This window comes from Vidua chalybeata, chromosome 13 (genome assembly GCF_026979565.1).
Source record: "Vidua chalybeata isolate OUT-0048 chromosome 13, bVidCha1 merged haplotype, whole genome shotgun sequence".
In the NCBI taxonomy this organism is placed as follows: domain Eukaryota; kingdom Metazoa; phylum Chordata; class Aves; order Passeriformes; family Viduidae; genus Vidua; species Vidua chalybeata.
The window spans coordinates 8439352-8453208 of NC_071542.1; the positions used below are offsets into that span (position 1 = coordinate 8439352).

Genomic DNA, 13857 nt, shown 5'->3' on the forward strand with positions numbered 1-13857 from the left:
TCCTCCACAAAGTCTCATAGCTGCCTACTCTGCTCAACTCATTGTTAAGAGTTTAAACTACAAGAAGGCTTACCAACATCAAATGAGACTGTTTCAGATATGAACAAAGGAAAATGGCTGCTTTGGATTGCACACACCTGATTTTGCAGCAAAATACCTGGGCCTACTCCCTGTATATTAACTATTTAATTAATTTATTATTGATAGTATTATGTGTGCTAAGAGATCTTGCTGAGTTCACTGGTTACCCTGGTAACAAAAATGAGTGTGCACATTTTTCTGCATCTGACGAAGCTGAGTCTGTTGCTCAGCCTCAGCACACACCTCTCCTGTTCCTACCTGTAGCACAGACTGTGGTTATGTGTCTGAATGAGGTAAAGATGGTCATCATCAAACCTGAAAGATTACGTCCCTAAGTGCCACCCTTGCACGGTGGCTGGGAAATTTGTAAATAATCGGTTCTGAAATTAGCAGAAAAAAACTAGACATAAACTGCACGGTGCCTCTGGGGTCTGCAGAGCCTGGCTGCTGGGCAGGGTGGCACGGCACACACAGCCTGCCTGCTCCGAGATCCAGCCCTGGCATGCTGCAGCCAGCTCCTCCCCAGCCCAGCTCTGCTGCTCGCCTCTGTGGTGAACTTGTCTGCAGGCACTCAAGCACAGTTCAGTAAAATCAATGGAAGCATTTCCATGAGGCTCCGTGGGTTTCGGGTTGCGTTCGCTCTGTGCGCCATAAGTGACAGCTGTAAGAGCGGGGCGTGTTGCACCCTGGCACCAGGATGTGGCAGAAAGTGGTCAGTATCGTGGAATTGCACAAGAATGTTGTTCTGCATATAAAATACAGTCCTAAGTTCACCCTACACGTGGTGTGCTGCAAAGGAGACAATGATCGCTTAGTGGATTTCCCTATTCTTCACACAAATTTAGTGGCAGAATTCAGTTCCTGGTTACAGACAGATTGCTGAAAAGGGAATTGCTACCCAAAGCCAAATTCAGAACTCACCTGGCAGATTGTAAGTGCAGCGTGAACTCTCTGGTGAAGTCATCTGTGTTTGAAACAGTGTAAATGAGGGAGAATTAGGAACTATATTATAAAAATGCAACACTTGGGGTACTTTGTGAGATAATGCATCAGGCCATTAAAACATGAGTGGATACGTTTGTATGTTATCCTAAGAAAAGTCTACTTTTGATCTATTTTAAGATTATTTGTGGTGTTATGTCTTCATTGTAGATTCTAGAGTTGATGATAATAGCATTAACACTGCAGCCCCTTCTGATGTGGTGTCAGTTACGCTCTTCACTTTCATGGAGCAACACTTTGAAATTTCAAAATACTTGAAGATACTGTAACAGCCAGTGCTGCCAATATAGCATGGAACTGCTACTTCACAATTCAAGTAGTCAGCTATTGACTCGTGGCAATCTATATCTGCATTAAAATGGTGAGTTTTGGATTAATGTGGAGCTGAAAGCCCAACTGAGGCTCTTTGCTGCCAGCCTGTCTCTGTAATTGCAGCATGGATTTCACCAACCACAAAGGGCAAAATGAATGTGATCATCCCCAGCAGTCGATAGCACATTGATTTTTTTCACTCTACGATTCGCACAAATATTGAAGCTCATTTTTTAAGCAAGGAGGATTATTAATCTACATTTCTTTAAAAATAAGTCCATTTTGAAGCACGGTACCTTGCAGGGCTTATTTAATGTGCAATATGCAAATCAGATAAGCAAAACATTATTTTGTTTCTTTTTAATCAAAAAGTGGCATTCCCAGCAGGCTGTGAAACCTCATCCTCACCATTGTGCTGTCATGTGTCGTAGTGTTTGGTTAAGAGATTAAAGAAGGAAATGTTGGCGGGGCTCGTTCTGGTCAATGGTCGGCATTTTCTTAGTTTGGTTTCATTTTCACTAACCCTGAGGTTGTAAACAGACTGTGTACAACATCACCTGTGGTTCCTAAGATGAAACAATGATTCAAGGCCATTTCTTCCCTAAATGGATGCAGTTAATCTGTGGTATAACAAATATACTTTAAGTCAGGGGGAAAAAAAATGTTCCTGACAAGTAGCAGTAATGTTTCTGAGAACTGCAACATTTCTTTTCATCACTGGCATCACCTGTTTCTAGAATTATGTCTTCAACTGTGTGACTGTGAGAAAGCTTCAGTATTGAGGATTAGATTTACTTCTCCACCCTCTGTGTGTACACAAATGGACAGTGATTGTTAAAATGTTTCAGCTGTGAAATGGGCTGCTGTCCTGCATGAACAACATATTCAGTCTGTCCTAGATAAGCTGTAGTCATGTGCATGAATGTAATATGAGTCATATACTGGCTATAAGTTGACTTGTTTGACTGCAGACTTGGTTCTGATTTTACCTTCCTAATTCTGCAGATCAGAATGTAGTGAATTTCTCTAAGTCTGCATTTCCACATCACTTGAGTCAGTTGCTGGGCCAACTCTGTGCTGGATTTGGTCTATTTGTTGAAACTTTTCTCAAGGGAAGGGGAACCCATGATAAGAAACATTCCAGGAGTGGCTTTAATGAAAAAGTAGCAAACGAGCACAAATTAGATTACCTTTATAAATGTCTAAGGTCAATCAGGGCTCTCTTGTTCCTTCCTTCATCCCAAGGCAATATTAATGAATGCAAAACTCCTCTTTGCCGAGGGGCAGCCTCGAATATCAAGTCTTCCTTTGGATGGATTTAATTCAAGCCCCTGATAAACCTTGAAACAAAAGTAGGGTGGTAAAATACAACATTAAAAAAATAAATAAAAGGAGAGAGATATACTATTTACCATTTGCTTTGGTATTTTCAGAAGCACTGAATCACAGACTCCCAGAAACAAACCCTTATTCAAGGCAGTATTTCTTATTTCCCACCATGTCCCCAGTTAAGCTGATGAAGAACCTTTCATGAGTCAGAAATGCTCTTTTAGGTAAATGTGACTGAATGAGATGCATTTGAAGCTGATCAGGCTCCTCAATGTCATAAACACTGCTTCTGGTTGTAACTGTTTGTCCCAGTAAATCCTCAAAGTAGAGCAGTTGCTGTGTGTCATTAGCTGTGTGTTTGCTTTCCTCAGGGTGTTTAGCTACTTTCACTGCAGCTTTTATTGCACTTAGCACTACAATAACATCTCAAAATGCCCTACCTTCAATTCCAGAGAGCGGTCAAATGAACAAACATTAGTCACACAAAAAGATAATTCCCTGAAATAAAATACCTTTCGTACTATGATCTGAAGAAGATCAAAATTCAATTTCCTTTCCTTCCCTAAATGTAAGAATAGCCTCAAATATGAAACATTTAAGGCATGAGCTGTGCTTGCTGCTTTTAGTGTGCAGAATAATGGGACTGCAGTTCTCAGCTCAAAGCCTGGTAACAAACCCTGCTGCTGCAAGGGCAGTTCCAGACTGAGAAGGTAGTGACTGGTTGAGTTGTTCTGAGAATCTTCTCTTCTTTCTTTCATGACAGTCACCTGCCACAGAGGATGAATTGTGATGAAAGATAGCAAGTCATGCAGAGCCTTCTGGGCATGATAAATAATGTAGTATAGCAGGTGTATATAAAACAATCTCTTAACTGATTATATTCTGAAGTGACTACTTGATTACACTGTGAAATCCCTTGGCTGGACTTTTTCCACTATTCTGAACATTTGGAAATAGAAGGAAATTTTCCAGACGTACTCAAGCAGAGGTATTGTGGCCTTCCCCAAAGGCTCTCTTCTATCTACTATTTATGCCCTTTTATCTCCAGCTGGTTTTTTTCTAACTTCCTGCTGTCCTGTACACATCCTCCTGCTTCCACTCTAAGTGGGGATTTCAGGTGACATAAAATCACTTCAGAGGACTGACACTGACTGACCAACAGAAAAAATGGCCTAAGGACATAATTTCGGAAGGCATAGGATTAAAATAATGTATCTGCAACATAGCAAAAGAGCTCACATCTTGGTTTTTGTCTATTCATAAAATGAATAGCAGAGTTCCCCAACATGCAGGAGCCCTTGTGGGGCCAGAGTCCTTCTGAACAGGGGGGTCAGCATTTGCAGTGTCTGTGTGTGATACTCATGACAAGATTGAGAATAACTTCATGTGTTTCCAGAACCATTTCTGCTGCATGGCTATGTAGCTTCTGATCATTGACCTTCGCTTTTCCCCTTTTATCAGTTCTTTGATGATGGACAGACTTATCACAGGGAAAGAAACTATATCTTTAAGGGGAAAGGTTATTCTTATTTCCAACAGATTTTACCTAGAAGATCATGGACATAATACACATGTAAAATAGCAGATTCTCACAAAGGAGGATCACGCCCCACTGGGTAGTAAACAGCACTTGCCTTTGTTTTCAGGAATGTTTTGGTCCCTTGACTAATTAACTAGTAGTTGTAAAATAGATATAAATTCATTATATTAAAATGTACTTTCCAAATATATTTCGAACTGCAATAACTTTATCTGTTAGTTTTTCTATTGTTTGCTTTCCTATTGTTTCAGGGCATTTGCAGTCACTGTCATGCTGAGTTTGTTTATGCCTTCTGGTTTTGTTTCCATCTGAGTCTCTGCATACCTGAATGTAATAGTAAAGCTTTTAAGAAAGACAGGATGGTCTTGAGGTTAGAGCACAGTAATAGGATTCTGGAGACCTCAGGTCTCAGTGTGATGCTGCCACAGCCTTCCTTTGTGATCTTAGGCAGATTACTTAGTCTTTGACTGATTCTCCTCCTCTGTAAAAGGCACATTAGGATATTAAGCTCTTGGAGAGTCATGTATTAAAAATATATATTAAAAAAAGTACAAAAGAAATGGATTTTGGAAGGGCAAAAAATCAACACCCCACTGTCCTGAAGCCATGAGGAGAAAGATGTTGAATTCTTTTCCAGAGCAGAGCTGCATCATAAGCTCTCAATTAAAACTGTAATGGGAGCAAAGAGTACCTACATTTTGCAGTGCTGGATAGCCAATGACCTATGCAGAAAAAAAAAAAAACAGCCCAAGAACAGTTCCAGAAGTGTGTTCTGTGTGGTTTAGCTCATTTGCTCTTAGACACATCTGCTCTGTTTTAACTAAGCACTGAGAAGGCTGTCATCAGTTAGAATACTCAGATTATCAGTGTGCAGCTTAATATAAGCTTATGTATAATATAAGTTTAATATGAACAAGGTCCAAACACTTTTGTATACAGAGCATCACAGAAAGCACCTCCCCATTCCTTTGCAAGGGAATAAATATGTTTTCTTCATGGTTAGAGAATCTTCTTTACTTAGTTATTGATTAGCTGAGTCAAGCAAACTTGTTAACCTTACCTAATGCATTTTCACCCTTCATTTGCTGCAGCCATAGTTTAAAATTTGTACTTAAATGAAAGGACTCTTCCTTTTTCCACCAGTGACTCCATAGTGTGCAGCTGTGGGTGGCACTGACCCCTGTTCCCCAGCTCTCTTTAAAACCACCTTAGATATTTCTGTGGAGGCAGGAGTGTCAGAAGAAGAGTACGGATTCTCCCTTGGTCCCTTTTATAAAAGAGCAGAGAAGGCAGGACTCATTATTCTGGCACTGTCTATAGCCAGAGTGATGGTACCAGCTTTTACCATTGCTGAATGCTCCTGTGTACCCCTCCATGAGGCCAAGATTTACCCCCAGCCCACAGAGAGAGATGTGAGGCCTGACCTCAACCCAGAGCAGAACTGGCATCTGATTGATGCTGTCCTTTGACAGGCCCAGGAAGGAGCAGGGGAGTGCACACCCTTAGTGATTGAGGAGGCTGTGTGGGGAGGCAGAGGGAGCTGCACTGCTGACTTGCTACTCCACACAAAGAACTGCCTAAGTTGGGTAAGGTTTGAGAGGAATGTAAAAGGCATCCAGATATCAACATAAAAGGTGTCATTCCTAAAGTGTGCAGGAATAAAAGACAAATGGTAATAGGTCATTCTGGAATCAGAATCATAATGACAGAAAGAGAGCTGGGAATGAAAGAAAGGGCAGATAAATGTCAACAGTTAGGGAGCAGAGATCATGAACTCTCTCAGATGGAAGAAAGTGCTCAGAATATTCAGCAAAAGCAAGTTCGATTGAAAAATAAACTTCATCCCTTCGGTCTGACTGCCTGAATAGCAATGTTTTCCAAGGTATTGTGACAGATAGGTGAAGAAAAGAGAAAATCCATCAGAGATGAGAGATCCAGCCAACCTATGGAATAAATGATAGTGATACACAGACACAGATACTCCTCTAAGATGCTGATGGCAGATTGTGTTTTGTCTCTTGAAAGGGAGGTGATGATCCTTCTCACACCAAAGTACACGCTAGCAGAAAGGGGAAAAATGTAAAGAGGGAAAAGTAAACAGGTATGGAAAATGAAATGTAAAGCACATGGATGGAAAGAAGGGCCTGTCCTTCCCTTATGGTGAAACAACCTCCCTGCTTTGGGAGTTTATAGAGCTGAACAAATGTCAATCAGCTGAGAATCCCACCTAGGAACGTGTCTTGGGCAATATTGATACAAGACATTTGCCCACAGGAAGCTGGTACTCATCCACTGTTAACATCTTGTGGTTTTTCTTACGTATCACTGAAGATGACCAAGAGGTTTCAGGACTGACATCAGGATGTGCCAATCTAGATCAGCAAAGTGTAGAAGTCAACTGCTTCCATGGCAGGTTGATGGCTTAGAAATATTCTGAATGCAGTTCCTCATGCACATAAATCATGGTATTTTTGCATTGGTTGATGAAGGTGGTGGCATTAGTCTACTGGAGGGCGCTGATGTACCAAGGGAGCCAAGCTGGTGTCCTCAGCAGGAGTTTTGCACCTTCTGAAAACTGAGGCACTATAAAGTCCATGTGAACAGCCCACACTAACATAAAATCTTTTTCTCTGTGAATAAAGAAGACTGTTCCAGAGATTCTTAATAGAATACATTTGAAGTACATTAATTTAAAAAAAAATTAAAATCCATAATGTTCACAGCAAATGTGCAGTATTTGACAGATAACAAATCACATTACCTCAGCTCTGAGGCTGTCCATCAGACACATTTGATATGGAAGTGCTTGCTTTGAATTGGCTTGAGAAATCAGAGGCACAAACTTCATAGCAAATGATGGGGTAGCTATATTTGCTCTGTTTCTGTTTGTCAGCTATCACTGAACAGTCCTGTTTTGACAACTGTGCCAGCTATTTTAAGTCTACAAGTTGGTCTTTTTGACGAAACATCGAGTATTCATTGTTTTCTAACTTCTTAACAGTGTCTATTTGGTCAGCTCTGACATAGAATATCCTTGTTGATCTCTGATCAGATATCTGAAAATATTCACCATAAGGGTGGGGTGGGAGGGTGAGTGATGTTCAAGATGGTTATACAAATACTCAGAACAGGTGTATCCATGTGATTATGAAAAATTATTTTCCTTAACACAAAAAGAAAATATCCCATAAGCAATTCAGATGACACAAAATGCATGATCCAGAAAAATTAACTTCTTTCATAATTTGAACAACTGTTGTCAAACTATTCTCTTTTTGTAGCAATTGCTCGGCTCCATCCAGAGCCTTGCAAATCACAATAATAAAAAAAAATAACCACTGCCCCAGCTGGAGAGATGATCAAATGCTTCTTACCTTTCTGACAAACTATTTGTCACAATTTTTCCTCTCCCACAGTGACATTGCCTTGTCATGGGTGTAATTTTTTAGCATTTCAAAAGCCTGTTGTTGATCTTCATACAGAGATTATAGATCTTTGCAGTACTTCTCCTTCATTATTTGTAATTTACATCTTTCCCTACAGTCTGTAATAATGCTGTAATACTGTAATAGTCCCTCTCTCAGTTTTTGTCCTGCTGTTACTTTATAGTGTTCCTTTGGGACTTGCTGGCGAAATTAGTATGATTTGATTCAGATTTTTAATTACTGTAAAAGCTGTGTGGAGTGGATGAGTCTCTACTAAATGTAAAGTTAGGCACGCACCTGAGCAGAACTCTGTGGCTGTGTGATATCTGAGAGGAGTTATTCCGTGGCTGTGGCCAGGACAGAGAACAGTCTCACTCTCTGCATCCCTCTGTCCTGGAGAGGCTCCGAGGTGGAGATCAGGGTGGGGCCAGCTCTGCCAGGATGAGCAGGAGGTGCTGCAGGGAGCAGGCACATGTGGAGCAGCACAGCCTTCAGCAGCTGCTCTGCAGCTCCTGCCACAGGCTTAGGCTGAGCTGACCTGCAGCTCCAAAATCTGCATTTCAGTGTGTGTCTTTTCAAATAGGTCATTTTCAATGCAGACTAACTTTGGAATACTTTTGAATTGGTTTTGCATCTTTTTAATCTTATATTGTTAATCCTTAGGTAATAAATAGAATTTTTGTGGTTGGATGCTTTTCGCTGCTGCTGTACAGTATTTCTGAGGCTTCATTCTGCTCAGAGAGGGCTTCAGGGTTAATTTATATCCATTTAGCTAACTGGTGCAATTTTAGTGTTTGTTCTCTTTTATGTCAGACTAAGACTGATTATGCAAATTTAGTTCATGCTTGTAAATTCGCCAACACAAATTAAACCAATGTATGAATACTCTCGTGGAAAAGTTGCTCCAATTTAATCAAATCAGTATCAAACAACACTTTCCGTGCCTTTGTGTATAGGCCAGGCCTTAAAGGCTTTAGGTCACCTAACAAAAAGTGAACCAGTCACCTGCTAAAGCCTTAAATTCTTTGGGAGCAGCTCCCTCTTTTGCAAAGTGAATTTTACTGTACCAAGCACAGCAGGAGACTCTTCACACACTACCTCACTGCAAATCCTATATAGCAATGTAAACATTCATTTTATAAGAATGCACATAGAAGCTGTGCTAATTATTATGGCATTTACATAGCATCCTAATTAGGTTTCTTGGTTTAGAGGGGCTTGTCTTTGCTGTAAAGAAAATCAGATTCAGACAGTGGAACCGATTTCTAAAATCATCTACAAATAAATTCATCCCTGGGCTAAAAGCCAAACTGAGCCTCCAGATGCATGTGAATGCAGCTCCCATTTTTCTAAGAAGAAATATCTGTGTTCATTGAAGAATAGAACTTTTCTGTTCCAGAAGCCTGGCAGAAGTTTTAAGAGCAATAAGGAAAATAATATTTATAAAAGCAGGCATCATTGCAAAGAAGAATGTTCACACTGCTGTGATTTCAAAAGTTATATACTTACCAGCAGGTACAGCACAGAGTGCTTAACTTCTCACCATCAAAGAAGAGTTCTAGCAGAATTTCACTGTGATTAGGGAGAGAGATAAAGCAGCTTAGGGGGTCACACTGTTTTCCTTGTTCTAATGAGCTTCTTTGTTGATGATGAGAAGTTACTCCTTCCATGTTCCTTCCTGTTGTCATGGATCCAGCGGCGCTGCCACAAGGTTTCATCCAAACAGAATAATTGGTGCAATTCTTTTTTGGTATTTTATTGTTTTATTATTTAATGCATCCTTCTTTCTCCTCTGTCCCTTCCCTTTCATTGAGGATGGAGAACTGGAGGACTTCAGCCCTAAGGGGGTTAGAAATAAGAAAGTACACAAAAAGATTCCCCATATGAATTCATTTTAAGAATCTCACATTTTTTCAACACAATTCATTATTTTTTAGGACATTTGTTCCTTCTCAGTGTTAACAGCACTGAAAGTGAGAAGGTATTTGCAACCTCCACCCATTCTGTTGGTGGAAGGAGACAACTTTTATTTGAATTAAAACAAGTTGCATCCTGTATTCAGCGTCCCATAAGTAGCACTTCTACCTAATACTTGACCCTGGCTGCAACACTAAATCCACACTGTAGTAGTAGTAGTAGTAGTAACCTTGTGAAACAAATCAAAATGCTTTTTAGTGTACTGTGTTTATTGGTTTTGTCTTTTTTTAAAAAGACATAATAGTTCTTCCAAAATTAACTGCAGCTGAAAAATAAACCAAGACAGGCTTAAGCAAACAACCATTCCTGAAGTGGGGAGTGCCCTACAGTGAGGGCAGAGCTCATATTGCAAATTATGCTTTGATATATTGCTAGATATGGCAAGATGCCCTATATTAATTCCATTTTAATTAATGCAGTTATATTGTGTGACATCTACTGAAATATATATAATCACTTCATAATAAATTGCCAGTGATTTATGTTACCATTTAGCTCTTCAAAATGTCTATTTGGTTGCCAAACTCCCAGGCTAGATGTGTGAAACTCACCATTGCAAGATATCTGCTCTATTTTCTTCCTTCCCTTGAGAATGTTTCCTTCCTCTACCAGGAATTCAATTTTATTAAATCAGCTGTGAGATTCCTGTGCTTTTAACACAACTACTTATTCAACAATGTTCCTATTTTGTCTTGATGAGAAAGAAGTGTTAAATTCCTGGCCAGCAGGATTTGAACCCAAGTGCTGCAGGTCATCATTATACTAACTGGTGGAAAAAAAATTAAAAGATGAGTTGGCTTTATGTATTGCTCCAGCTAAGTGTCTGTGCTGAGATTTCTGGAAGGGATTTAGGGAAAGGATGTCATAGAACAGGGTATAAGAAGTGGGAAAAAGCCCCTCTTGGCTTCGTCCAGAATTAGAAAGTGCCCCTGAAGCTTTTGAAGCATCAAGACACAGAGATGGAAATCATCAAACCCATCCATGTATTTCTAAGAAGGATGCACAGGCTAAGAACTGGAGAAAAGAGCCATGAAATGTGACAGGATAGTGAAATAACTCAGACTTTCACTGTTCAAGTTATTTCTGGGACTTCCTGGCATTTCTGGGGTAGGATTCCTGGACAGGCAACCTTTGTTGGCATGGTAATTTAGCAGACATATCCTAAGTTTCAAGAGGGAAAAAATTGTCCATGAAGTCAAAGATAGCATCAGGGGTTTGCTATCTAGTAGCAAACTAGTAGAGGAAGTTCCTAGGCAGGTACTGGTTTCACAGCTATGAGAACATAAAATGAGCCAGTTTTCTGTGAATAACCCTGGTTTTTCATATCTTTTGTGATGAACCTTCCATCCCATGATACTGAATTGTTTCTCCATTGTTTTCTCACACTGTCTGTATGACAGTTCAATGCTGTTGTTTCAACTGATGGAAAATGTTTCAACTGGGGCTCGGATTTGAAGGGAAATTGTGTTTTTCCAAGAAGTATTTTCTTGGAGGCAAGCATTTCAAGTTTTCCTTCAGGATGTCTGGTTGAACATCCAGGGCAGTCTTTTATTTTAAACATCATTTCAAGTCAAAACTTCCCTTTATAAACTGGCTTGTCTGGGAATTGGTAATGGAATCTTCTATCTACACAGATGATATTGCTTAAATGTTATTGACATTTAACAGTTTTTTGCATGGTGTGACATGGTTGCTCTGAGCACGAGTCTCTTCCCACCAATATGTGCTTGTGGGCAAGTTCATCATCATTCTGTGTCTGGGATTTTTGAGAGAGTGTAACATCCTGCAGCTCCAAGAGCATCGGGGCTGGAAAAAGAATGCCAAAACAATCCAGGCAAGACCCCAGTATTGCTGCTCCTACAGCTTTCTCATCTGCACCAGCCATGGTATTTGGGCTTGGGGTAGGGCTAGGTTTAGGGTGAAGGTTAGGATTAGTGTTGCGGTTGAGAGAGTCAAATATTGGTTTTACCCAGGCTTCTCCCCCTAGACTTTTCTTCTGATATGCTCATGGTAGCTGAAGTATGTATGATCTACATCAGGGAGTGATGCAGTGAAATAGGAACCCTTTTGGCTTAGTTGTCTCTGCTGATTGAGGTGAACCAATACATATTAAGTGGAAAATTGGAAATTTGCTTCTGAAATGCACTGTGGTCCCAACCAAAACCTTAGCATAAATGCAAACAGAATGAACTGAAGAAACAGAAGAGTATCTCTGGGTTTGCATCAGTAGATTAAATTAGAATTTACATTATTTTCTTTTGAGCCTCTTTTGCTGCCTGTTAGTGCCCCTCTTAGTTTAGCTTCCCTGCTGCAACTCTAGTCATTATTGTTTTTCCACTGGTCTGATTCCACAGCTGTGAACCTTTAGAAAACACTGGAAAACAATATGCCACAGCTGGTTAAAATGACAGGTACTATTTCTTCATTTTCCATTTTATCATTGCTATTTTCTTTCAGGGAAAAAAAATCCAAACCTACTTTGCTACAATGTGTGCAGTATATTTAAAAGAAAAGTTTTAATTTTTCACTTATTACTTTAGGACAGTTAGTGGAAAAGTGCCTTCCTTGTATCTATCTAGTGAATGTGTCATTGTCAGCTTTGATTGCAGAGATATTGGGCCTCTGACCTTCAATGACATTGCTAGCAAATTTTGACTGACAGCACGCAACACTGCAAACCCCTGCTGCACATGCCCATTCTCCTAGGAAAAACCTTTGCTTTTTAATAGTGTTCTTATGCTACTGACTGTAGACTATCTTAGATGCTAAAATACAAGGTAAACATAGCAATATCTAATTACACTTATCAAACACAACCTGGAAAGACATTTGCAGTTCCTGTGTAACCAGTTACACCTTCTGTGGTATATTTTAGTGAGTGCATAAAAGCTGTCCTTGGTCTAAAAATTAAGACTATGTGTCAATAATTTCTGAGTGTGAGTGCTGATACCATGTAGTGTGACCAAGGCTCAAATTTACACACTCATGCTTTACTGTGTGGAAGGAACATTTTCTTTCACAAAACCATTGTATATGAGTGTGTTGAATATGGCTGAGGCATTCACAGGCCCTGAGGGCTGTCTGTAAGTCATAATGCACTTGGTGTAGGTAGCTCTGCAAGCAGCTTCAAGCAGTCAAAAACCCAACAGATTTCACCTTCCAATCATAGAATCATTTCAGTTGGAAAAGACCTGTCAGATCATCAAGTCCAATCTAATGTCTCCAGAGGAGCAGTGTTTCATTTACTAACATCTCACTACAGCAGCCATGCTTAGGAAAGCATAGCTTTCCAAAAGCTACTCCTAGTGCATGGTTTTTGCAGGCTGCACCCTGAGCTGTAGGTTGGGATGCACAGCAGCAGCTCCCAGGGCCATAGGGCTCAGCGGCTGTGCTTTCCATTTCGGGCACTTCCTCTGCTACTCACAGGTTGTGCCGAGTGCCACACATGCTTTGCTCACAGGCTCCGTGCCTGGCTGCGGGGCCAGGGCCTGCTCCAGCCTGAGGCTGAGCCCCTGCTGCTGACAACACACATCCTTGCACTTCTCACACCCTGAGCAGTACCAACCGTGCCCAAATGGCCAAGCAGACCCCCGGGTAACCCCTGCAGGGGCACAGCGCTGGCCTCCGTCCGGCCTTGTGTCCCAGGCTGTCCCTGCTGCCAGCGGGACGCTGACCAGGGCAAAAGTCAGTGGCCCTGGTGAGCTCAGGCCTGTGGAAGCAGCACACGTGCTCTTGCACCAGCTCAGGTGGGAAGAGGAGAATTAGAGCCCCTAAGAGCCCCCTGGTGCAAGTTACATCCTACCAGAGCAACAGTGAGGGCGCCAGGCCTCGTGCAGATGCAGCAGCCCCTCCCTGCTGCCCCTCTTCCAGCCAAAGCATTTCATTAGGGGAGCCCAATATGGCTCTTGTTTTCCAGGTCTCCCTCAATCTCTGTGTCCTTGTCTTAAAAATATTCAAAACATTTTAACTGTGCATTCAGTTTTATTTCTATTGACTTTATATGAATAACATCTCTCGCCCCTTGACACCCTTGATCAGGTTTTTATTAAAACTTCCAGGCTGCGGCTCTTTAATATAATTTTTAATGCATTTTAAATTCTTTTTGGAATTTTGTATGGTGTCCCAAATGCTTGAAGAGTGTAAGGAGATTTATAAATAAAATTATTTTTAGTACACTATAAAAGAAACTGT

General features: G+C 40.7%; 1 long non-coding RNA gene across 1 annotated transcript; it reads right to left on the reverse strand.

The window, feature by feature from the left end:
- Positions 1 to 1002: 1002 nt before the first annotated feature.
- LOC128794839 (uncharacterized) lies at positions 1003 to 13281 on the reverse strand. Its single transcript, XR_008433285.1, has 4 exons — positions 13232 to 13281; positions 9199 to 9528; positions 2586 to 2735; positions 1003 to 1045 (listed from the first exon to the last, which is right to left on the reverse strand). It is a non-coding gene; the product is annotated as an uncharacterized LOC128794839 (long non-coding RNA).
- Positions 13282 to 13857: the final 576 nt, after the last annotated feature.